This window comes from Nomia melanderi, chromosome 7, assembly GCF_051020985.1.
Source record: "Nomia melanderi isolate GNS246 chromosome 7, iyNomMela1, whole genome shotgun sequence".
NCBI classification, from domain to species: Eukaryota; Metazoa; Arthropoda; class Insecta; order Hymenoptera; family Halictidae; genus Nomia; species Nomia melanderi.
In genome coordinates, this window is record NC_135005.1 from 12,085,281 (window position 1) to 12,112,168 (window position 26,888).

General features: G+C 47.1%; 1 protein-coding gene and 1 long non-coding RNA gene across 4 annotated transcripts in view; one reads left to right on the forward strand and one right to left on the reverse strand.

The window, feature by feature from the left end:
* The window catches only part of sog (chordin short gastrulation), a 133,921-nt gene extending 130,915 nt beyond the window's left edge, over positions 1-3,006 (reverse strand). The window contains exon 1 of one of the 3 annotated variants that reach the window (XM_076368918.1): positions 2,467-3,006. The gene's annotated coding sequence lies outside the window, so the exon portion shown is untranslated. Of the gene's footprint in view, positions 1-535 lie in introns of all 3 variants that reach the window. The other 2 variants (XM_076368917.1, XM_076368919.1) reach the window with 2 other exon arrangements.
* LOC143174683 (uncharacterized) lies at positions 1,004-26,345 on the forward strand. Its single transcript, XR_012998895.1, has 4 exons — positions 1,004-1,062; positions 3,706-3,800; positions 25,251-25,972; positions 26,201-26,345. It is a non-coding gene; the product is annotated as an uncharacterized LOC143174683 (long non-coding RNA).
* Positions 26,346-26,888: the final 543 nt, after the last annotated feature.

Sequence of the window (26,888 nt, forward strand, 5' to 3'; positions counted from 1 at the left end):
GATCTGTCTATTCGTCCCTCTTCTTTCTCTCCTCTCGATCTCTTTTTTGCCTATCCTTCTTTCTCTCTTTTAGCCGAGTGCACACAGTTCGTACACGGGCTGCTTGTCTCTCTGTCCTCCCCCCTTCCCCGGCCGTCTCTTCTTTCCCCGTGCCCGGTCGGTCGGTCGCGCGTTCTGTGTTACTGCGCGCGCGTTTTATAAGGCGGTACACAACGAGCGACGAGCCACGGACGACCAGAGGGACACGAAAGACTGTGTGCGCGGCTCGCGGCTTCCTCCTGTCCTCTTCCCTCCGTTACCGTTTTCGAAACGACCGGCCGACACGCTCGCACCACCTCGCGGCCTGTGTCCGTCCGTCCGTTACCGTAGATCAGGGTTTTTCGATGCGCGGCTCGCGACCCTTCACTGGGTCGCGGAACGCACGAGACGGGTTGCGACCAACGGGAAACGATGTCTCGTTACTTCCGATTCGAGCGAGAGTCTCGATGCTTCTTCTTGGTTAACGGATGCAACAAAGTGTAACGATTCAACGTACATGCGTACACCATCCGTGTAGCGTGTTCGGTCGACAGCGATCAAACGGACACGTTTATTCACATAGAGTCCGTGTCTCTAGGTTGTCGCACATGTACCCGGGCCACAGTCGAGGAAATTATTCCGGAGTACGTTCGATACGCGATCGCGAGCGTCGGCCGTTTCTCTTCACGCCGGCAGAGAGCGACCGTCCGTCGCGTGGTCACACCACCGAACCGAGTCCTTGAGAATCGCGAGACACACGATCCCGGCAATTATCAGGTGAATCTCGATCAACGGCGGGGGTGGATGAATCGTTCGAAAACACCGACTCGGTTTAGTCGAAGACACACGACGCGCGTGTCCGAAGCTGTCTCTCGTCCGTTAGGCCGGCTCGTATCGAACGATCATCGACGATATCGAATCTCGATGGTTCGCCGAGCGTCCCATCGCGCCTGCGCGCGGCACACGATTTTCCGCGGGTATATTCCCTCGCGGTTCCACGGTCCGTCCACCGATATCGAAGCAGGCACAACGAACGAACGAACGGTAAGTCCGGATATTGTTACTTCTCGCGGGATCCGCGATCGTTACCGATTCTATCGTTACTCGCGAATCTTCGGCCACTGAGATCGTCGCTCGTCTCTCGTTCACCGTTCGCTTCGCTCTTCACCGGCCTCTTTCCACGCGAACCAACAGGCCAGTGCGCGTCTGACACGGTCGGCGCGTGACTGCCGTGACTGACTAGCCGTGAGTGAGTGACTGACTGGTGGGAAGCTGTTACCCGACTCGCTCTCTACGCCCGTGCCGCCACTGAATCTGATGTATCTGATCATCGGCACCGTCTCCGGCTGGCTCGCTCGAAAAAGCTTCTGCTTTGGCGCTTGCGCCACGGACGAATCGCTTTTTCGCTTTCGTACACACGCACGCGTCTTCCGCCACCACCGCTCTGCTCGTCGTGTGGTAACCGTACGTGTGAGATACTCGCTCGTTCGCTCGCTCGCTTGCGCGCGTGCGTGCGTGCACCTTCTCTCGTCGCGCAGTGGTATAGCAAGGCAGCGCCTATTATATATATACGCGCACCGAAAGACGAGACAGGACCACGTCTTCGCCCGCGGAAGCGTCGCTCTGTCTGCCGCTCCGACCACTCCGGTGTGTTACCGACTCTCTCGCTCGCTGTCTTCTCTCCTCTCCTCTCTTATAATAGTCCCGAACCACGTGCCGGTAAAACGGGGCACCCGCGAGGAAATCGAAGTCGATCGGCCGCGAAACGGGATCGCGTGTCCCGTCGGCCGTCCTCCGTTCACCGTCCGAGCGATCCCCCCGGTCGCCGGTGGGCCGCGCGTCGAATATAGGTTAGAACGACGGTTTTTTACGTACCGTCGAATTTTCGGCGACGATCGCCGACCGATAACCGTGCGCCGTACGCGACCGCCTTATCTAACCGCGCCGGCCTGACGGGATCGACGGACCGATCTTATCGGCGTATATATATATACATATATATACATCTATATATACATATATACATATATATATATATATATATATACGTCTCTTCCTCTTCGTTTTCTTCTTGGCTGATTTTCGAAATCGATCACGACCGATCAATGGGACACGACTACGATTCTCGGAACTGGCCGGGTCCTCTCATCCATTCGCGCCGCGGGCTCCTCTCCTCGCCCCCTCCCCTCGAGCGGTTCCTATTCACTGGCCAGTGTGTCGCAGCGATCGCGTGACATCTCCGTGGCCCCGTGGTCGTCTCTTCCTCGAAACCGAACACCGTGGAGAGATTCGGTGTAGACGGTGGAGATAGCCGGGCGCCACGATCTCTCCACCCCGGGCGTCTCCTGTTAGTTTAGCGAGTAGCTTACGTGCGGTTCTACGCGCGGGTCCGGCCGTAACGAGCAAGACGGACGGAGGAGAGAGAGGTGAACGGGCGACAACACGCACGGGGAACACGTTGCGCCGATGTAGCGAACGATGACAACTGTCCGCAGGCCGGTCGAGTCCGTCGCTTTTATGGGGATAGCCGAGCACGCTGCCGCAGCGGGACCCGTGCCTCCTATCCCAGTGTGTGCGTACGCGTTTATGTGCTCGGTGTACCGCGCGTTATCGTGCAAGTGCGTTCGCCGTCTCTCTCTTTCTCTCCCTTTCTCTCTCTTTCTTACTCTCTTTCTCTTCGCTCTCTTTCTTTCTTCCCCCCGTGTGCGCGCCACGCACACACGTTCCCGCTCCTCCTTGTTCCTCCTTCCCGCGTGTATATACGCGAGTATATATCGCACGAGCGAATAGGATCGTTCGGTGCGCTCCTAGGCACAGGCGAGCGAAGCTGAGCCGGTCGGGAGGATGCATATACGCGCGTGCATAGCGTGCATGCACGTGTGTGCGCGCTCGTACGTGGGAGAAAGAAGGAAAAAGCAAAGGGAAACAGGGGTTCGCCGAGAGAGAACTCGTGTCGTCCGGTGTGTGATACTTCCGATCGCGGTGGGTGTCGCGAATGACTGTGCTGTCCGAGAGGTGTGCGAGAGCGCGCCGCGCCGCGCGTGTGGGTGCTTCTCCCCACCTCACCGACACCCCCGCCCCCCACCAGCGCGACGCGGCTCACCACCACTATCGCGATTACCACCACCACCATTGCCACCATCGTTGCCACCACTGTTGCCACCACCATCATCACCATCACCACCACCACCACCACCACCACCATCACCACCACCACCATCATTGCCACCACCAGCGGCGTCGCGACACCGTGCACCACTATGCGGGCAACGAATACTTACACTCCGGTGTATCGGAGACTGGCGCGGACGTGAAGCGTAACGTTTCGTTGGGCTCGGCTCACCCGCATTCGCCGTTGTTACGGTGGAGGCGCTCTGTTGTCCTATCTTACGTTTGGTAAACACCACGGAAATCTAGTTTCTCCTTGTCTCCCTCTATGAGATTGTTATCGGAGGTTTGATGGGTAACCCACTTGCGATTCCTCATTTCGGTCGCTGAAGTTTAACGACGTATCGGTGACATCGAGCTTTTATATGTCTAGAATAGGAAGTTACGTAGAAGTGAATAATCCGCTCGCTTAAACGACAAAAGATCGAGACATACTCTTCCCCAGTGTGCAGGAATTTGACGTGGAATTTGACGTTTTATAGTTCAGAATTCGATTAATTTACCTTTCATCCTTTACAGGGTTGAAACCGCTTCATCCAATTTCGGTGCGCCGCATCCTTGTCAAGGAGTCGCAGGCGTGTAGCCGAAGCCAGATACATAGGTCCGGACCAAAGGTAGGTCGTGCGACCGAAGCGTCCGTGGGTTTTACGATCGAGACCTTTAAGGCGAATTCGGAAGGCCGACCGTCGGGAACTACATCGATCCGCGGCCGTTGTATATAGATTACGCCCGATACTGCAAACCGTCGCGTTACGTATGCTTGTCGCGTGCATCGTTCGCGAGAGGATTTGCATCGGTACGCGCGTCGGACGTATTTAACGTCCACGTCATTCCGACGCGTGTCGCGAATCAACGAGCCGAATGAAAACCCCGCGGCGATTGCGCCTCCATTCACGGTGCCCGGTATATGGCCCTCATTGATGTATTCCCATGGATGCTTATCGTCTTTCTGCCGCGTGTATCCGGGAATTCCTGGCCGCCGATTCTCTCGTAAACAACAATGCTCCGCGCTTCGCCGGCCTGCGATTCGGTTACATCACGCAGAGCAAAAACGGCGCTTCTTTGCTCGATATACGCGGATCACCGACGATCCGTTCGTCTTCATTCGACGGTGTCATGTATCATGGAATCATCGGTATGATTCTTTGCAGTGCAAAGTGATCTAGGTTTTGCAATCTGGAACTTGCATCGGAGTTGCTTGATTCGAATGTTTTGTAACGTAGCAATTGATTTATCCGAGAATACTTAACGAATATTATGGATATATCACATATCTATATGATACGATTACGATGTTACGAATAATTTCAATGGAAATTGGTGATATAGGTAACCGTTGCAACGAAATTAAGTTAGCTCGACTCGAGACTGCAAAGGGCGAAAGCTGCTAAGTTCTTCGCTTTCATTCTGTTAGCGTTGTCACATTGATTTACACTTTCTCTGCTCGGTCACGCTCTCGTTTACTGAAGAATATTTTTTTAATTCCTTAGGACTTTTTACGCGAGAAAGGCTAGAGTATGCAGCTTCGTTACCGTGGTCGACGTTACAGGTCATTAACGACACTGGCTCTTAGGCCTCGAATTTTATGAGTTCGATATATATCACGTCGAGCGATCATACACATCCGGAATTTAATCCTGAAACATGATCGCAGCGAGACCTGACAGCGCTGAGAGAACTTTTTCCATTAGCGCTGTCCGATTCTACTGCGGGCATGTTTCAGGATTAAATTCACGGAGGAGCAGTAGAGATGGCTGTGCGGGACGATTCAGTTGAATGGATCGTGCATCCCCATTCGTCTGCCTACTTGCATATACTTCGTATCACATTCTACTCAATAGAATAATCAGCGTTTCACTTAAATGAGCAGAACATTCTGTGCGTTCTTGGCGAGATAAATCAAACGAGCATATCTCCGATGGAAATTATATACCAACGGTGGAGTAAAGATCATTATTCGAACCTACGAATCCGTAAATAAATTCAGTCGAAAGTCATGCATAGAACTTTCGAATTTAATCATTGGCATCTAAATCAATCAACGACAATATAATAATATCCATGCATAAATTCCAATTCATGTGTCCGTATTGAACGGTATCGAAAGGAAACCGCAAAGATCGTTCACCGATCCACGCGTCAGTTTCGTTCTCCGATCGAACCGAACCAAAGGCGACAGATCCGAGGCGCAGGCCCCCGAGCACCGAGAACAAAGGGCGGGAAGGGAAGCAGGGAATCGAATGAAAAGGAAAAAAAGGGAAGAACATGTTCACCACGAACGTCTCCTCCCTCTTTAGCCGTGTTCGCCGTGTCAGAGGGCGGTTACGAAATCGTCCCTAAGACGGGGTGACTAATTGCTAAGCGGCTTGTAAAAATTCGCGGGACGGTCTGTCGACATCGTGGCGCGGTCGTCTCTGTGATCGGCCGTTATACTTTTTGCCCGTCTGTGCCACGGTTGACTAAGAGGCACGGCGACAGGGTGGACCAGCGACGGTGGAACAGGGACGAGAGCTGTGGGTGGACGGGAACAGAGAGAGGCAGAGTAGAAGAGCGATGCGAGAGGAAGACGGAAGGAGAGGCAACGGTGTTAGGGATGAGGCGAACATTCAGAGGAGAGCAGAGGGGAACCGTGCGTGTGAGGCCTTAAGGTGAGAAAAGAAAAATGGCGGAGAGGCGGCCGTGGCTGCCGCGCGCGTCCGAAGGCGAGAGGGGGGCCCCGACGACGAAGACGACGCCGAAGACGACGGCGACCGATGCTTTCGCAGATTCCACGTGAGATACCTGCGGCATTCTTCGTTCTGCACCAGGCATTAAGCCGGATGCACATTCGTCGTGGACGACGCTCGGTGAATTCATTTCCAAGAAAAATATCTTCCGCCTCGAAACGAATTTTACGGCAGATTTTGTACCTCGCGACGGCGACGGCGACGATGGCGGTGGCGCTCGGACGATGGCCAGACAACAAGGGAGGACGATCTCTTTTATAGTTTCTTTTTTTTTCTTTCCTCTCCCTCCCTCTTTCTCCCTCCTTCTCTCTGTCCCTCTCTCGTTCCCGATCCTTTGGGTGTTTTTTTATTTTCACGGACACCGGGGACCCGCCGACATGGACGCGCCGGCCAATAAAACTTCTAATCCCACGATGAACCGCGCGTGATTCTTCTCGCGACGTTTACGCGCCTCTGACGCGGCCGATCCTCGGGCGAGGACACCAGACCGGAGCTAATCCCCTTGTCTGCGATTTTTTCCGGTCCTTTTGACGATGCGCGCGTTTTTCGAGAACACGGCCCTTGCGGTCTGCCGTTGGCCGGTCAGCGGAGATCTTTCCAGCGGTTCTTCGGTTTTTCTTCTTTATTCGGGCTCTTTGGGTTTTCGATTATTTCACGCGATAATGTGTTACTGTTAACGTTGGACCTCTCGTTTTCTTGCAGCTAGGTCGGAAGCTTTCACTTTTGAACGATTCCGGAGTGTCGGAAATAAATGAGAACGTGAAACTTGCGTTACGACAATAAATCTCACAATCTTTGAAACGCCCTCCTTTGAAACTACCTTTTTCTCGTCTCTGAAACTCTTCAATCAGAAACGATCTCAATACGCTAACATCAACGCGGTCTCGACAACTTTAATTTCCCATTTGAAAGCCTCCGCTGTTAACTCAATAGTGTCACTCGCAAACATGGATTCCACCTTTCCTCAAATACATTCCAACTTCACTGTCACGCGATCCGCGAGAAACGTTTCGTTTCAACGCGGGAGGGTTGAAAGGAGGCGGCGAAGAAGGTGAAGTCGAAAAGCGTGATTATGCGTGGCAATAAGAAAAAGGAGAAAAAAAAGGATGGGAAGAAAGAGTGACGCCGGTCGAGCGCGTACGCGCGGAGTACATATGCGTGGCGGAGCAGAGAATGCATAATGGCGGTGAACCGTTCGCGTCGGCGCGCGCGAAAAAGGGGATACATTTGGCGTGCGCCGACAATACCGAAGCTCCCCCGGCATTCCTACGTTGCGGTTCGACAATGAGCATTGTGCGAGCCGTCTCCGCTTGACTTTATTTCTCTCGGCGGTTCAACCTCTGCCTCCGCCGCGGCGGGAGGATATCATTGTTAGAAGGGACAGGGCGAAGGGTCCACGGAACGCGTTACATCCGCTCTCGTCCGCCATTCAATAGAACCGTTCTCCATTCGCCTCTATGCGCGATCCCTCGCAGCCGAACGGATCACGGTAATATTCGGAGCCAGTGGTTTTTAACACGAATTCTCCCCAGAAGATGTATTCTTCAGCAACCAAAAGCGAAAGGATGTCGGAGTATAGAAATATCAATATCGACTTCTCATATGTAAATTTCAAGAAGAAATCCTTTATGTTCCATCACGTCAGTAACGTGTCTATGTTCATCTGATAAGATTCGCGTGGGACACCGACGTAGCTGATCGGTTCAACTGCGTCTTTAAGTGCATGTAAACTCGAGTTTTCTTGGTTTATTTCTATCGTTGTAGAATCACAATTTTCTTATTATAAATGTATGAACAAGGACTTGCGATTCAAACGGTTATATCATATCGAACGATTTTAACAAAGAATTCTTAAATCTACGATCATACGATGTTGTTCTCTTATTTTCACACTCAGAAAGCTAGGGGCACGCTATATGTGTAGGTTTCTTTTTGCTTTCGATGGTGTATACGTGTGCGCGTATAGGATCCAAAGGTTCCTTCACGGCCCTTAGTCGCTGGGAATCTATTAGATTTGTCATAGCGGCGCAGCAAACGGTGAATGGTCCACGGTGGGATGATCCTTTTTACGCCCGTCGTCGTCCTCATCTCTTTCTCCTCCTCGCTTCCCTTCGGTTTCCTTTCTTTTGAGCCCCGGTCCACCTCCGACCTCCTTTTTTCCGGCTGTCAGGCGGTACCTGCGAAAACGCAAGATGCACCGTCAGAATTCGATCGTAAAGCCCGGGACATCGCACAAAGACCCGGTCACAATGATTCCCCGAAGTAATTGAGTTTCTTCTTGTTTCCCAATGTGTGTATGTGTGTGTGTGTGTGTGTGCGCGCGCGTGTGTGTGTATGTGTATGTACGTGTGTGTTTGCTTGTGTGTGGTCTCGCGTAAATGATCGACGCCTTCCTCTTCTTTTTCTTCTTGTTCTCCTTCTCCTTCTTCTTCTTCGTCTTCTTCTGTCTTCGTTTCTTTCTCTCTTCTTCACCCTCGTGTATACGCATCGTCGTCTCCCGCCGCGGTCTATTCCGTTTCTGCGCCACCGGGGGCGACAGCGCAGAATAACCGCGATCGGGAATTGAAATAAATCATTTCGCAGCCTTTGTGCCAACCTCTCGGATCGCCGAGATGATTCTTTTCTTCCAAAGACGGTCTTCGGGATGAAATATTCGATGGATATCTGAATCACCGTGATTCCAGACGAAGTTGGAGTAAATGTGACCTGATTGCGTATTAAGGATAGCGATTATATTGCTGTTTCTCGTTTTATTACCACCACGTTTTATTGTCACCTGGATTTCAGTTGTAATTGAGAATTGTTAGCGGCAATTTCCAATCGAATCATTGTCGACATCGATTTCGTCGAATGTTTTGAAACTGTTGTCATGTACAATTATGATTATTATTACGTCGACATCAGATATCGAACAAAATGCTACGAAGTTTCTCATTTTGGAGCTGATAGAGTCCTCAATGAGGGAGGTTCATTTAATTGATTTCTATTCTTCGTGTTCAATGTGTTTCTCCTATTTCATAAATCGTTTCTCGAAAACGATGTTCAAAGCATATTTCTTCACGTTTACGCGACGATAAAAAAAGGGAGACAGAGACGGGAGATCCAGAATTTACACAGCAGCCGAATGTTGATTCAGCGGCCGGACCGATGTACCGTCGTTCCAGTCGCCGGCGATCGACACCGGCGAGTAAATATTAATCCTGCATTAATTCTTTTCCACTTTCACCGGGGATCCGACGGACGGACGGCCTGCCGGTTCGTCAGGATTTTATTGAACGATCACCCGGTACGTGTGAAAAAAAACCATCCGCGTTCAGCGTGTTTTATGCGTCGTGTGGAAACGCTAGCGCCTAGGCCGGCTTCGTTACGAAAGCTAGTAATTTTCAGCCGATTCTAGTGCCTGCTTGCCTGTTGCGTCTTTCGACTAGATTTTTCGTGACGCGCGTAATTCTAATTGATCGATGAACGACAGACATGATTTATGTTCAAACGCGATCCTTCGTTCTCGATCCTTTGAAAACGATTCTGTCTATTGACGTTCGAGGATGAAAAAAATTTGATAAAAATAGTAAATCTTTTTCGAAGCGAAAGAGAGCCACTAGTGGCTGTGCTGCTGATTTAAATGCGGATGGAATATGTTACTTTCCTTCTTATTTTTCATTCTTGCCAAGATTTTGTAATATTATTTATCACGCCAAGCGAACATCGAGTGAAGTATTTTTATATAGTAGATTAATCATTATTCAGTCGTGTTGAATGTTTCGGCGTTGATGCGAGCCTGGTTGAAACTTTACCCAGCGACGATCTTAACGAGCGTGATCAAGTGATATAAATACGCGACGCGAAATGGAACGGGCGTGTCAGACCAAGGATACGGTCGTACTACTGAACAAATAGTACAGTCGAACTATTTGAACTCTGTTTAGATCGTGATCGCGAGCTGCGATCGTTAACGACTCAAATCTTGTACACCGGGGACGTTGCAATTCACCGGCGTCGTTACGATATAATTTTATTCGACGATAAACCGATCGAAGGTGATACTTCAAGTTAATCGATCACGTTTCGTTGATCAGAAAATTCTCTCGTCAATTTCGCTCTTCGAGGCTGTCTGACAACGGCGTCATTTTCACACACTTCGAGACTCGCAGATATTTTTAATATTAATAAACTTCCATCAGCGATATTTAATTTCCCAGAAACATTTCTCTTCGCAACTTTTCAGAACGTTTCCGAAAACATTTTTACGCTGTTACAAATTAATACACTCGCTAAAAAAAACATTTTAAAGAATTCTCAGCATCGGAATCCGTTTCTCGGTGGCCATCTTGATAAATTGGCGCCATTTTGCGTGCGAATATTCCACTCATCAAGCCCGCGCTTCGGCTTCGGCCCGAAAATAATCCTCGCTGATGCGAAGAGAGAAAAAAAACGATCACGGGGACAATCATTCCCTCCGTCGTAAATATTTATCTGAATTCGGGCCAACGGCAACACGCCGCTGCGTGCGCGGACGCCGTGGATCGTAGATCGCTCGGCGGAGATACGGCAAATTGATCGTGCCGTTTGCCGGCGGAGTGTAATAAACAGTCTGTTTAGCAATATTCGCGTGTCGACGCGCATTACGCGACGCCTTTTTGCCATAAATTTCTCGGCGGTGTCCGCTCGACGCCTGCCGCGGCGCGGCAGCGCGCCTTGGAAAAATGTTAAATGAGCATGAATTAATGTACCCCGCCGATGGAATAGGTCTGCGCGCATCATGACGGAGACCACTCGGCGACAACCGATTCTAAAGAAAACTAATCGAGCCTGCGCGCATCAGAATATCCGTGTTTCCTTGGAATATTTATTACAACCATCACGGTTTTCACCTCAGATCGGTGGCGGCCATTTTGCGCGCACCGCGTGAAAGCATATATACAAGCAAATATATAACTTATGTACCTGTGTGTATTCGCACGCGTATATGAGCGCTTGCGCCGCAATAAAATCGAAACTGCTAAACGTCCGGTAAAAATATTAAGTGCGGCTACGAATAATAAGAACTTGATTCTCGGAAGAAGCTTGAAATTGAAAACCGAATACCTAAAATCGAAATTTCTTCGATCACAATCGGTTTGTAGAACGAAATTTTCGATTGCATGTTTCAAACGTATAAATGACCTTTTCTAACTTTCAACTGACAATTAAGAACAAAGGAATTTTAAACAGAAATTCTCTCTTCGAGGATTTTAGTGAGTGACGATTTAGCGTCCTTAAATTCTTCCGAACCCGAAAATTAAGCGTCCTCAAATTCTTCCGAACCCTTCCTTGTTTCGTATTGGAGTCACGTTCGAAAAATGAAAGAAACCAGATTACATTTCGCTCAGCTTGTCGTGGGACGCATCGGTTAGGTTCCGCCCCGCGGGACCAGCATGCCGAGCGGCGACGTTTCGAGATTAACAGAGCGATCCGTCTCGTAAACGATCGGACAGGGAAATAATAAGATCGGCCGCGACAGTCGAGGCGGACAGAGAAGGAAGGCGAGCGAGTGTAGTCGACGCATGTGTTTTTGAATACGAACGCCGGGACGGAAGCGGCCGCGTTAATTTAAACCCAAAGGTCACCCCTACTTCGGCCAAGGATATATCGATCTTGTTCTATATATCGCTGCCGGTCATATTTTAAGCCCGCAATTAAACCAGACCCGGCAATCAAGATTTCCGCGCGGCCGGTCCCGAGATCGTGGCCACGGGAATCGCGGCGGAGCCTTTAACTGCAATACCTCGGATCATTGGGATAATTTGGTGCAGACCGAACCGCGCTCATAATTAATAAGACGCTCGTTTCCGTTGAAAATTATTTGATCGGTTACGATACTCGCGGTTTAGAGGGGGCAAAGGGGAGAGTATAAAGCGCGGGCCGGCTCGTTCCGTAATATTATTGTTTTATCGTTCCCCTCGTCGATTATGGGTGCTCGCTCGTACCGTATAAAATCCGAGGTTCGTTAACCCTTTAGAAGCATCGGACGGGAGCGTGTTAACGCATACACTGTTTACATTAGTTTAATTACGCGGCCGGAGAATCGGGTCGTGTGATTATTGAAATTGGGAATTCTGAACGAATGTATCGTGGAACGGAAAGGTTTTAATTAAAGCGTGATTGAAGATTCTTTGTGATTTTTTTTATTGTTAATTGTGACGTTCGTATGTTACACGAGACTGTTCGAGGACGTTGATTTAATTGGGAAATTATTTAAAAAAAAACAACGATCGCATGCCGACGATGAAACGGAAGAGAAAGGACGAACGGACGAAACTGAGCCGCAAAGTCCACGGGTCCGCGTTCACACGATCCTCTTCCCGTTTCACGACCAACTGGAAAACATTCCCGAAGTTCGGCCGTTCGCTTTCAAGAGCACCCTGGTGCATTTCACGGAACAGATAGCATCGACCTCCCGAAATTCCAACGCGAGCACCGCGTAAACACCGGAGCCGCCATTTTCTCGGCACGTCTGGTAAATACCGCGTCGCCTTCCTACAAAACCAAATTTCTTTCTCTTACATCTGAAAATCTTTCTCGTTCTTTCCCCTTACATTAAATTCGAACTATCAAAATTTAGAAACAACTATATACAGGATAATAACACAGAATCCTAGATAATAAAGTACATAGTACAGCAATACCGACTGTCTACTCATCGACAAACTATTCCAATATCTACATTCTAATACTATAAACTCCAAACACCGGACTAAACCCTGCATATGACAACATAATTCGTCATCAAAGAATGCACTATAGGTATACACGTGACGACATACGTCGTCATCTTCCAGGAACAATCACCCAATGTAAAGTACCGTTAGGAGTTGTCTCAATGTCCAGCATGCACAAACGTAAGCCGGGTCTACACTCGTTTCGCTCATTTGTACGACCGTATCAACGAATCAAAAGTAAAACGAGAACTGACCGATCAAACCTACACTACTCGACCTAGCTAATATCTGCCAACAGTACCTAACCTAACTATCCCAACAACGTCGCAGAAAAATGAAGCGATTAAGGGGTTAAGGTGCAAAATCGAGTATCGCGACCTGCTCGCTGAGAACAGCAACAACCGTCTACGGGTGGCCGAGCCAGGTGATTAATTTCATCCGCCAATTAAGAAATCCCTCCGGGGAGCGGGCACGCGTGCCGCGTTGAAAGGGGCCACGGGCGGTCGGTGAAAGCTGCCAGGGAACGGAACCCACCCTCGGCCGCATAATTTCGCCCCATCCCTCCGTCCTCGGCCGGTATTCGTTGAATGAGCTGGAAACGAGGCCGGCGGGCCACCCTATCTTTTTCACACCGTCGGTCGTAGCGGTCGAGGGGTCGGAGGCGAGAGAAACACGCCGGGAGGACAAAGGGAGCGAAATCATTCGGGTTTCGGCTCTCGGCGCGCCGCGGCGGGGCGAACGGTCCTTCTCCCCGTGGCACCATTAATCTCCGAGACAATGGCCGGGTTCTACGAAAAACTGAGCCGGGGGGAGGCCAGCGTGTCGGGCTTCGCGCGACGAATAAAGTTACCACCATCCTCTCTCACCTGGACGGACCAGGGATAATCCAGGCGCACAACGCGGGAGCACGTTCTCCATCGCGAGCCGGAGCTGCTAGGTATTGTCCACCTACCACTCAATGGCTAGGCTTAGGAATTCTAACAGCTCGATTTCCATCGTTTTTCATGTTATTTTTGCTAGTAATTTGCTGTTTCATACAGTTATACGTGACCAATCGAAGGTATAGATACGAGACTTCTCTTGCCACCGTGTTGCTTCGGTAGCTACTAAGTAGTAGACAACGCGCAGCCTTCGTTTATATGTATACGAATAATTTAATGAAAGTAGATAGACGTCGAATAAAGAATAAAGTTTAAATAACTTTCACAAATTTAAATAAATGTTGGATTAGGGTTCTTTGGGTGTTAGGGAGATTGTGTTTGGGGAAATTAAGTTCTGAATTAAATGTAGCAGGAGGGAAGTCCTATGCTTCGATTCTTTTCCTTTGCTTTCCAATTGAAGAACTTAACTACAGACGTTCGAACGTCTTACGCGACCATTGTCTCGTGAACGGCTAATGTTTAGTTCAGTAATCCGTTTTAGTAGTATGTTCTATTTAAGAGACACACGGTGTAAAGCATATAAGAAAGAAAATGGGAATATCCTACTTAAATGAAAATCTCGTGCGACTTTATCGGAGATTTATAATAATCAAAGCTTAACAGAACCGCGGCGAAGAAAATATGAAAATTGGTACCCAGTAGCTGACAGAAGGGTTAAAGGTGCCGAGAGGCGAAGGGAGAGGGGAAGGAACCTGGTGGTGGTCGTTTAAATGCAAAGGATTTTACAGCACGTCACGGGGCGCAAATAATGGCCACCGGGTATACACCGGACCGGCACCGGGAAACCTCGAATCGGTTTACGACCTTCCGGCGCCTTGCCCGAGAGACACCTGCCCGGCAGCGCTTCATGCTGATACCGGCGCGGCGTGCACAACGGGGCCTCGATTCTTGAAAAACGCCGCTGACGCACGGTTCATTCAGGTAAGTAAACGACGCTCTCGGGCCGGTGAATGCGCCGAGGCCGTTGCTCGACGCGCGTGTTCGATACCCTCGGGCCGCGATTTTTCGAACGTGACCAAGAAATCGACCCTGAAACTGTCGCACCCGTTAGATTTCTTACTTTACGATTCCAGCGGGTCTGCACGGATCATTTATATACAATGCTGCCTGGAAAGTTTATTTTTTAACAATTTCAGGTTTATGTTTTGTTGATCGAAACTTTTGATCGGGCATATTGTAATGTTAACGTTCGAACGACTGGAAACATTTTGGAATGAAATGTTCGAGATGAAAAGGAAACTGAGCGTAACACTCTCTTGCTTTCAGATTTATAGGATATATTTATGTCTATATGTTTCAATGAGATTTTTATCCTTCGGCGTTTTCGTGCTTCAATAGTTTTGCAAGGAATCTGGTAGCGTCGATCGTCGAGTTAGAGTTAGTGAGTCGTTGCGATAAACGTGGCGGTTCGGTGTTGGTCGTTAGTGTTCTAGCCGCAGCCTGCTCCTGTGATTTTTATCTGGTCCCGCATATCTGGAACTGTCGTTTGTCACGTTCCTTCTTTCCGGAGTCACAACTTGCCGGGCCTTATGGTCTCCGAGGTTCACTTATCTGTCCCAACAATTCCATAAACTCGGTTTACGAGGTGCCGCGTCTCTAGCGTTGAGTTGTCGCATTCTACTAATTCTAACTGTTCTTTATCGTCCCTTACTCATCTAACCGTTCTAGGAAAGATACACTTTAGGGAATCTCGAGTTATCTATAATTACATCGAACTGATTCTTAATGGCTGAGAGGATCGCTGTGAGAATAGTAATTTTTCAATTGCTTCAGCACCGTTGAAATTGTTTAATTTTTCTTGTTAAAATAACAGTGAACTGTCTTCTTGTTAGAATAACGCTTTACTTTGCATAGAACTTCGAACTTCCATTGAAGCTGAAAAGAAAATCGAAGGTAAACGAATGTCACTTTCTATTCCTTTTTCAAATTTTTAATAATCAAAGAATACGTGAACGATGACCCGTGAGTCGGTTCTCTGTCTCTCGAAGGCTACGCCACTGTCGGCGCTCGCACTGACCTGCCTCACGCGCGCCATTGTTGACGCGCCGTCATAACTCGAATAGACCTTGATTCGATAATAACTCCAAAAGGAAGCCAAAACCGCGATCTTCTTGTTCTTCACTTTCGTCTTATTTCTCTTTATACTTTCATCTCTAATTTGAAATTCACTCGATTTGCAATTCATTAACTTCATAGTAAAGTTTTCGAAAATAATTCAGTTGATTCCTCAATTGCTTGTAAACCAATATACTATTGAGACTGGTAATATATAATAAATAGTATGATGCTCAAAGTCTAATGTAGAAAAATTAGAATTCTAAATACAAAAGAAAGAATAGAAAGTAATAAATTGTAATAAAAAACGTGGGTGTAGTACTGTTTTCGCTGGTGTCCCGATAAATCGCCGCCGCCGCAGCCCGTTCCCGTTGGACAGGCGCCAGTCGCGCGAAAATTCTGAAATCGTAACTGATATCGCCGCGGGTAACAGACCGAACCCTAGGGAATTGAGCGCAGAATGTAATCCGACTGCATATCAATGGATTATGAACTGTTGACGAGAATATCTCGCGCTTCATGCACGCTTTCGATGCATTTCTAGCATCGGTTCCCTCAAACGCACGGTTTTCATTGAAATTTTCAGTCCCTAAATACGTGAATACTTCATAAATACACGTAATGTTCGAATATTTCGTGAGAACAAGTTGAAATCTGAACATCAAGTTGTCGTTAATAACTATATTGCAGTTGATGCGACGCTAAATCCAAATCGAAGAAACAAACAGTTAACCCTTTGCATTCGAAATGGCGACTCACGGTGTGGTTTGACATAGAAAAGTTATGAAAGTATATAATCAATGTCAAATCTTATGTAATGCAATTGAACATGAGACATTAGAATGAAATAATCTTACCTTTTTATTTGTATATTATCAAAAATTTCATTAGTGTTTCATTAGAAAAATGATGAATACATGCAACGAAAGAGCTTTCGAGTGCAAGGGCTTCGAATGTACTCCTTGGAATAGACGTTTATAATCGGATCACGGTTCGCCGTACAATGTTGGAAACTTTTGACAATTCTGAATCGGGCGCGCGCAGAAATCCGGGAAACGACCGTTGGCGATACACACCGCGGCGCCGCCCTCGATCCGGTTTAATTAAACGGGCTCGCGGGCAGGCCACGAATAGATCGACGACGACCGACAAATAATAATCGTTATCTTTCGAGCCTGGAACCGGCCGATCGAACGTTAACTCGACTGCCACGCTGATTTCCTACTTTTCACACGTATCTGTATCGAGATTTCATTGGTAACGATGACAAATGATGTCAATAAAAACAGGAAACTGATTAGTTGTTTAATAGAGCACATTTCGGTCTATACTATTACCTAGTTGAGTTATTGGAAAACGTACGATCGATGACATTCATCTATTAATCATCTACGAACGATTCAATAAAGAAAATTCGGCCTTAGTCATTCTTATCGATCGATCACGATTCTGAATAGCTTGTCATAATTATTTTTTATCCAAACCACTTGCACGTTAAAGTGTAAACATCGAGCTTCAATTTCATGTGTGGAAAGTCGCAAAAGTTTCGATTTCAAATTATTCACAAATAAATCCTGTGGTTTTCTTCGTCACGGTTTCTTCGTTGTTTCAGTGAAAATTTCCTCTATTCTGGTCAGTTATTTAAACTGTCCGCAATCGTTGTCCCGGTCGCGTTCTCTATCGTCGAGGCACCGCGATAAGGCCCGGTGACAGAGCGTGAAACGAGATCGAGACACGGGGTTAATGGTCGGTTTGCTTTACAAGGGAGACACGTTTAATCGAATCCCGAGAGGCGTTCCGGACTCTCGTGTTCCGTTGTCCGACCACATCTCGCGATAAAACAAAACGCGCACACCGGTGCCCCCGGTCTCGCCGCGGTCTCGGTTGTGCCCGCGGTTTACCGCTCGCCGATAGGAAAGTGCGACATTTTTCCAGTCATTCCCTCATCTCAACCAGTTAGCTGTTTTTCACGAGCACACTCATCACGAAGAAACACCAAGGTTTTGTGTTGTGACGAGTATAGCTAACTCACTTTCTGCGACTCATTTTACTGTTCAAAGAGGTCAAAACAGCTAACTGGTTAAAGGAAGCATTGCGAAAAACATGTTGATGTGGTTCATTTTATAGGCGGACATAATTTCGTTCATAAGTATCAATCTTAATGAGTTTATTACTTTTCAATGTCGCTTTTATTGTTAACCCCTTGCTTCACGACTTTTATCACAGGTATCCCCTTTCATTGTGATATTACCCGATTTGAGAATTCTCTATGAATCGAAGAATTAAATGTCCAAGGAACTACAAGTTCGATTCTCGTCACGATCGCGATCGTATCGAATTTTTCCCGATTCTGAAAAAGGAAAGAGAAATTCAGGAATAATGACCCACGATTAACGCCGCGAACTTCCCGAGCAAATGAAAATATTTTTCGCGGAGAACCCGTTGCGCGGTGTTTTCCGTTCGCGATGGTGCTTTTTGTTCTTCGTTAAGCGATCAGGGCTCGACGGCGTCGAGACGCGTTGATTCCATTTTTCCGCGGCCGATCGAACGAGTTACGAGGCGCTGGGGCCTAAGAAAAATTCGCCCGGCCGGTGGCGTTTGTTTTATTTACGACGTCCAGACAAATTCATTACGATAAGCGAGCCGGGGATACAAAAACACTCGTCGGAGCCACGGACGGCAATGAGGTCAATTAATTACGGCGCCGGGGAAGGAAGAATTCAAATGAACGCGGTCCCTCGTTCTTCTTTCTCTTTTTCATCTCTTTTCCTCTGTTTCTCTGTGTCGCCCCTCCCTTCCATACCAAACACGACCGGTCAGTTTCTGTTTTGTCGCCGCGTTAACCCCTTGCCACTACGATCTCTGTCGCAACGCTCGACGGCCGACTACTTTGCCGTTAATCATTTTCACTAGGAAAAAAGAATAATACCGTGTTCGTTCCAGCGTTACGTTCACTTTGAAACGTGACGGTCTATAACGGAAAACTAATATTTACGTTCAGCCCATCTCCTTACGTTTCCACTCTGTTTCGACGAGAGACTCAACAACGCTTAACGAGTATACCCGTCACCTAGAAACCTAAAACAATCCTAATTTTTTCAAGAACTAAGCACTCATCTTTTCTGAGTAGTTTGTAATAGTGTGTAATACGATCACTGTACTACCAAATGATTAATAATTACTTCTACATGGGTTGCTGTAGAGGTTTAATGGTTTTATTGTCTTTCAAAATATTCTCCTTCAACGTTAACCCTTTGCGGAAGATTCTTCGAAATATACGAAACCTTCAGCAGATGAAGTTAAATTATATATCGATTGTTTAAATAATAGAAAGAAAGGAAATTATACACTGATCTCTTGCTGTTTGAGTAATTGAATCATTCGTTTGCGACTTAGTTCTCGAAATATGGACATTTGATCGCGCCGAAATGTCGATACTCGTCTGCAGAGGGTTAATATAAGCTTTACGAAAATAACATAAATTACAAGATATCATAAGCAACCTACATGCCATTTGCCTTTGTTACGAAGGAATAAGTATTGCTACGCAAAACGCTCGAAATTCTCGCGGCGGTGAACGTGTTAAAGGGTAGAACGTAATGGCCGGCGGGAGACGGAGTACGTAAGTAACCGGAGTAGCCGGTACCCGCAGCTTCCCGCCGTGCCCCGCGTCGTCGCAGGTTTTTCATTCAAAATTTTCACGCGTATAACAGGATTATTCACGGCGTCTCGTGTGGCTGTCTGCGGATATCCGATACGCGTGTTGTGTCGCGGTCCCCGGGCGACAACAACGATCGGAATCGCGGCGATTCGCCACGCGGCCATTGTGCCGGCCCGCAGACCGTTAATTAACGTTCGGCCGGGCGCATTCCTCTGCGACGCGCGTGATCGAACTTCGTTACGCGGCGATACGCTTCTGTCAGGAATCAGCTTCGTCAATAACAGAGGCCGATTTACGACCCGGCCAGAATAAACGGGGCGCCGAGGCGTGAACGTGGCGCGCGAAATTTCGGCGGAGCAAGAAACGGAAGGCTCCAGTGACGACTCATTGGCGCTAGAGCTATATACCAGCCAGCGTTCACTGATTTCGGTTTACTCTGCAAATTCTCGTCATTGTAATACGACATCGCTTTATAAATTAATAGTTTCATTTGCATGCTACGATGAGTACCATTAGAAACGATACAAGATCTATTACAATCTTCACAAAAATTGCATATCTATAGTATTAACACTAGAACTACCAGACGGGTCAAAATGGCTCATTCCCGATTTCTCTTGTTACAATTACTGAAAAGGTACAGATGCTTCTGTGATAAATCGTTAAAGAAGTCGATTCAGTAATACACTGAAATCTAAGCGAAATCTTAATAAACACACGGAAGTTTTATAAAGAAACTTAGGAAAGTGAGTTTCAGCGATCGGTAGTTCAAGCGTTAAGTGCTTAGTTCTATCAACGCGTTAACCGCCGCAAGTCCTCCAAACATAAGGAACAATGCTACATTGCGTTAAAAGCAACCGAGAAATCTATCTCTCCATCTGCAAAGCCTGTCACAGAAATGTCAAAACTCAGTAAACTTCGTGAACCTAAGAATACTTGAAAATACCGAAAACCTCTAGCAGAGACTAAAGGAAAACCACACCCCATCCAAGCACTGCGCTCCACAAAACGCAGCTACGAGTCTACCTGAATAACCGAACGATCCGTCCGCAGCATTGTATTCGAAACTCCGGCAACGCGGACAGCATCCATCCTGAAAGGGTCAAATCCAGCGACCATCAGACCGCGCTCGAGCAATCGGCGTCCATCATCGGACGCTAGCTGGCGGAACGGAGACCGTGGCGTCTCGGTCTTTTGCAAATCTGGTCACATCAAATCTGTGTCACGCTGCGTAAACACACTACAATAATAATACACTATAAATACGCGGCCAGTGAGAGACGGTACGTCCGCCGCGAGAGGGGGTGGGTGAGTTGCCGGCTGGAGGAGCGAGGCGAAGGGGGAAGGCATGCAGGCGCCGGCGCCGCCAGACGGCCGCACATTACACGCGCCAAGGAAGTATTAAACCGTCCCACGTATTCAACGTGTTGTACGCGGTTCCCTCCCTCTTTTTCCCTGCTGCTACACGGGCAGAGCCCCGTCTCGCTCCTGCCCACGCGGTTTTCAATTCTCCCGCGCGCCCTCGGCCCGGCTCGCTGCTCACCCTAACCTCGCTCCTTCTTTCTCTCTTCCTTTCCTTTCCAGCCGTGCCGACGCGACGCGACGCGACACGACGGGACGTTGCCTTTTGCTCTCTCCTTTCGATTTTCTAGGCTCGCTCGTCCTCGTCCCTTGCACGGGACCCGGCTCGGACAGTTCCTCTCCTCGTTCCTCCCCATCCCGTGTTCGCTTTAGGGCGATTTTAGACTCGCGATCAGAATTCTCGAAGCGGCCCGAACAGGACGCGTCGAGTTCGCGATCGGGCTGAGGAATGCGAGAGCTGATGGGGATTGTGGCCGGAATTAACCCTTTGCGTTTGACGGTAGTTTTTGTCGTGGATGTTCGGTGTTTTGCCGAGGGAACGGGGGACACTTTTTGCAGGTGGAGGAGAGTCTTTGGATCGGGGGCTAGGACTGTTTTGTCCCAATGTTTCGTCTGTCGCGATATGCAGAGTTCGACGGTGAATTTTGAATTTTATCGTCTCGCTTGATCTTCGAGCGAAAAAGGTTGAGCCTTGTGATGCGATACTCGTGGCCGTGAGGGTTGCTGGGATTGTCGAATGAAAAAGGACGAATTTGCTTTTAAGAAAGTCCTTGGAAATGTGTGTTGGAAATGAAAGGAAGAAAGCGATGTTTCTTTCGAGATTATTGAATAGAACAGAAAAGGGAAATGGCGAATAATATTGCAATGAAAGATACTCTTTGCTCTACTTGTATTAATTAAGATTCACCGTAATCCTCAATTTCAGTTTCAAATTAGAAACCAGTTGATTATGAATCTTTATCACCTGTAATATCCTCAATCGCCATTAAATCGTCGTTACTGATACACAGTCGCCGCGAATCCTAATTAACATTTTACCCAACTACGATCCTCAAACGATCAAGCTTATCTCCGGAAAACGAATCTCGTTTCCGGATCGTTGAAGACCTACAGTCACGTGACCACGCTCTCTTCACGGTTCGCCCGTTGAAAGTCAAACCGACCAAAGATCTTGCAGGCGCCGCGACGTTGTAACTGGCTCGGTTGAACGACCAACCGGCTCGATCTCATCTTTCCGTTCCTCCGCCCTTCTTATTTCGTCCTCGATCACCCTCTGCCTCGCCTTCTCACTCCTTGTACCCTAGCTTAGGGGGTCGAGACGCTTGTTAGACGTGAAATCGATCTTAATTTCTTGGTGCCGCGAGACCGAGCCTCTCGTGATTTAGGCTATACGCACACCAGCGACACGATACAGCTGCGATTCGCAGCGGTTACGTTGGTGTTGTAAAATGCTCGAGTCTTCGAAGCTTCGAGGCTTAACCTTGAACACTGAGTCTTGAAGATTTGGTGTTCAACAAAGCTCGAGTTTTCAGACTTAATATTAAAGGCTGAGTCTTGAAAGCTTATTGTTCAACAAAGCTCGAGTCTTCGAAGACGTAATATTAAAGCCTGAGTTTTGAAAGCTTGGTGTGCAAGAAAGCTCGAGTTTTCGAAGATTTAATCTTCAAGGCTGAGTTTTGAAAGCCTGGTGTTCAACAAAGCTCGAGTTCTCGAAGATTTAACCTTAAACGTTGAGTTTTGAAAGTTTAGTGTTTAATAAAGGTCGAGTCTTCGAAGACTTAATATTAAAGGCTGAGTCTTGAAAGCCTGGTGTTCAACAAAGCTCGAGTTCTCGAAGATTTAACCTTAAAGGTTGAGTTTTGAAAGCTTAGTGTTCAATAAAGCTCGAGTCTTCGAAGACTTAACCTTCAAGTTTGAGTCTTGATGACAAAGTTCTAGTCTTGAAGCTATGGAAACTCGAACCAAAAGGCAGAAGAACTTTGCTTTTCCATTGCTGCGATACAATTGTTGCGACATTTTCGCGCGATACGCTCGTGTGCGTTTGGCCTTAAAGGTCTCGATCAGCGTGGCTGGTCTTATTTATGCGCTCCTCGATTTTCCTCTTCCACTTCTTTCTTTTTGTTTTCCATTTCCTCCCCGTGCAAGTTTTCCTCGTCGAAGGGGAGACGGGTTTTAGAAAGCAGACGCGATATTTATGACAACCACCGGCCGACGCTCTTTTCGATCTATTTGCGCTACGTGCCCGCGGAAACTGTATTCCGTTACACGTAAATCATCGATGGGAGAGAGATAAACCGTTTCGCTTTTGGCGGACTGGACGCGGTTATTGCTTCCCTTCCCGGAAATTGTTTTGTCGCTTACAGATTTGCCTTTTGCTTTTGAAGACGCAGCAGACTTCGATCTGTTGTGCAGATGTGTTTAGGATACGTCGAGTTTGTTCTTAATCGCTCCGTTCTGTTGAGATTTCCTTATTATAGGAATATTCTTTGATCATTCCCCTCCGTCCATTTATGAATCAATTATTTTTTACTTGGATTTTTTGTTACTGTCGCTTCTATTTTTATGGTGCGCTATATGCTATTCATACTGTGCTATGTTTCCACTTAGATTCCACGTTTATTTCTTGGTCCCATACGTATTTAGACAAAAATATACCTGATTAATATTGTTTCTTTGATTTAATTCTAACACTAGATTTACGAACATTTGTTGTACAGTTTATTCTATTGTTCCTAGAAAGATCGATGTTCGTTTAGATCTAGAAAATCAAATGTTTAAAAGTGTATTATTAGGAACCATAATCACTTAATTGAATCAGTCAAAATCGACCCAAACATTTACCAAATAATGTTTATAAAATTCAATATGAGTGAAATTGACTCGTTCCGTAAATCTAGCGTTAACTCTTTGCACTCGAAAGTTTTTCGTTTGAAAAACATTCTAATTAGATGTAGAGAAGATTCTTTAGAATGAATGTAACAAGAAATCACACATAAATTAGGGAGCTATTTCCTTTCAATATTTCACGCATTGGCGCAGCATACAAAGGTTAATGGCAAATACCAAAGTTTATAATTTTCCTGTATCAAATCGTCCGGCGACTGGGAGTCGCCTCTCGAGTGCAAAGGGTTAATACGCGTAACTATTCACTGCCCACTATGAAACAAAGTATGTACACTAAACAACATCACAAATTTAAGGTACCATTAAATTTGTCCAGAATTCCGCTCGTTATTCTTTCGCCGTAAAAAATACAGAGAACACGACATGGCGGGCAGAAAATATCGCACCCTTGATCGTTGCGGTTAGAAGGGCCGAAGTCGCAAGGCTCGCGGTAGTTCTATGATCGTCCAATGACGTCGTAATCAGCCGCAGTTAATTTTAATGTCGATTTCTATTCTGGTCCAGCGTGCGGTCGTTCAACGTTATCGCCTCCCGCGCGCGGACTCTCGTTTCGCGTTTTTCCAGCCGCGTGTCAAACGTCTCTATTTATTACGGAGTCCGTTGAGCCGATAAAACGGCAGAAATCGAGCGCGACCGGAGCGAATTAGAACGTGGCCGTTCCGAGGGGACATTAATAATAGCCGAAACGCGTTTCGAGCTCGCACGTTGCTATTAATTAAAGAGGAGAGGGGGGCAAAAATCGAAATACCCAGGTTGCGTCCGAGAAAAATCTCACGGCTGATTTAATTGAGTAAAAAAAATGAAACGGAATGTATATGCGTTATTGGTTTAGGCTGTTCGATACGCTTTAAGGGTTTCAGATAAAATAGTTGAGATCAAATATTTAGTTTACATTCAGGTCGACGCCAATAACATTCAGAACGCTGGAAACAGAAAATAATCGATGGCAAATAGAGAACTATGATCGCAAGGAAAACACAATTTATTCAGCGGGAACGTTCTCAATTTTCGTAGGTGATACATCAAAAATATTCTTGTGATATTTTGATTGAGATAATTTATTTCCGATTATTCACTTTCGAAATGTCGATGATGTAGTAGGTCTTCTAACGAAAAAAAAACAAATAAAACGAGTGGAAGTTAAGGGTTGCTCGACGAACACGCGTTAAAAGTTCGGGACACCGTCGTCGAAAATTTATAGCGACCGCGGTCCTGTAAACGTTCCATATAAAATCCCCGCAGAATGCAACCGCGACCACCGGTCATACGCCATAAAAGTCTTTAACCAGAATGGCGTCGTAATCGGGTTTTAAGTGCCGGTAGGGGAGCGACGCAGGTTGCGCGGAATTAGCAATAAACCGGGTACAGGTTGTCTTTGATAACACGCAGTAATTTAATCGTCCCAATAAATGATCCGCTCGTCACCAGTGATTCTGGCAAATTTCACAATTTTTTATCTGCGCACTGAAATCCGTGCTTTCGCGAAGGCAGAAGGAAAGGAGGATACAGGATTCTTCCCTTCCTTGAAACGCAAGTTTCAAGTTGTCAGTTTTAAATTTGGTACTTCGGAATAGATAGTCTGAATGGCCATATGGCAACGACAAAATGATAATAAATTTGATAATGATAATTCGGTGCCAATGATATCGTAACGATAATATGACAATAATAATACAATAACAAATTCGATAATACCAAACTCATTTTTCATTTGCAGGTTGACAACGCGTTGCTACGATAAAGCTGAGTTTCCGAGGGATAGCACTTTTACATGGTAATTTACCCATGCGGGTAATAGTAGAAGAGAAACTTCGTTGTTCTATTAACGCGTTCACCCGATCAAGATCGAAGTGGAAATTTCATTGACTTGTCTGTTTATTCGTCGTGACCACTGGCGACTATGACAGACCCCCAAGGAGCTCTCGGTTCTGTCTGGTGATCCGTGGTGGTATTACTCACGCGAACCCTGTCCTGAAACATTACCAGCGACCAAAAAGAACCCCGCCGACCCTCGCGAACGTCAGCTTGTTATGATAGCCTGCTTTCACCAGCGTTCCACTCCAACAATTAATTAATCATGCCTTCGGACACGCGTTTCTATGCCGTCGGAAGTAATTGGCTGGAAATTCTTTGTTCGAAGTGCACCGGTGCGCGAGCCGAGAACTCTGAATGAGTAGAACGTGTGACGTCAAGAGGAAACCAGAGTGGCGAGAATGACGGACTTCGCGCTTTCACGAGAGGCTAGCGAAAATAGAGGATACCGCGAGATTTTCGGTTGGAGTGAAAGTTCAGCGTGAATCGGAGCGGATGCCATAAATCAATGTTAGCGAACGGACACCTGGAAAACCTCGGACATCGTCGAAGACTGGTTTGAGACTGTTAGAGGATGGTTTCATCACTCTCCTTCTTCCTTTCTGTCCGACTTCGTTGATCTCTAAGGTCAGGCCAGCTTTGATAGCATTTTTAAATTACATTTTTTCGAGCTGCGTGACAGAAAGTTTATTTAAATGCTTGACTCACTTCGGTCCAGCTTACCGGTTCGATCCAGACACACGAGCGTCTTGCGATTCGCAACGCTGACTATCTTAAACGTGGCATAATCAGCGTTGTAATTTAAAAATATTTGCTTCCTATTATGTGCTCGTATCTTACAGACTTTCGTTACAGATCCTCGGGAAAAATGAACAGAATGGAAGAAACAAGTTTAGGTTCATTCTCCCATCGAGCCGAAAAAAAAACGTAGCTTCAAGAATAGAATCGAGCCCACGCGCCCGACAGCTTCACCGGCGTGGACCAGTGCATAAATATGAAATACACGTATGTAAATGATCTGTTCTTAATATATGTGCATAATCAGTCCAAGTACACACCCTGTGCATTGATCCGGGCCTACGTGTCCGGGGCAGAAACATTCTCCCTTCTGCATCCGCAAATATACGTTCGCGTGGATCTATTAGTCCACGCCTGTGGCATACATGCATTCGAATATCCGCCGATGCTCCAATGAGATTATCGCGTGTGTACAGTAACCCCAGAACACACCGAGTTTCTTGAACTTCGCGAAAGGCGAACTTCTTCCCGCATTACGCGTGCAGACGTATCACTGGCAAAAATTGCATCATTTCCATCGATATCACCGTCCGTCTCACGCTATCGACGATATCCCGACTTTCACGGTATCTCCGAGTCAAAAGTCGGGACGCCTTATTATTTTTAAACAAGATTTCTTCGAGGCAAAGACTACGAACACTCCACAATAACATCGTTCCGATGAGAAGGACGCGCAGCCTTATCGATTTACCTTTCAGCGTCCCGAGAGCCAATCGAAGCACAAGAAAGAATTGCATCGCGCGCG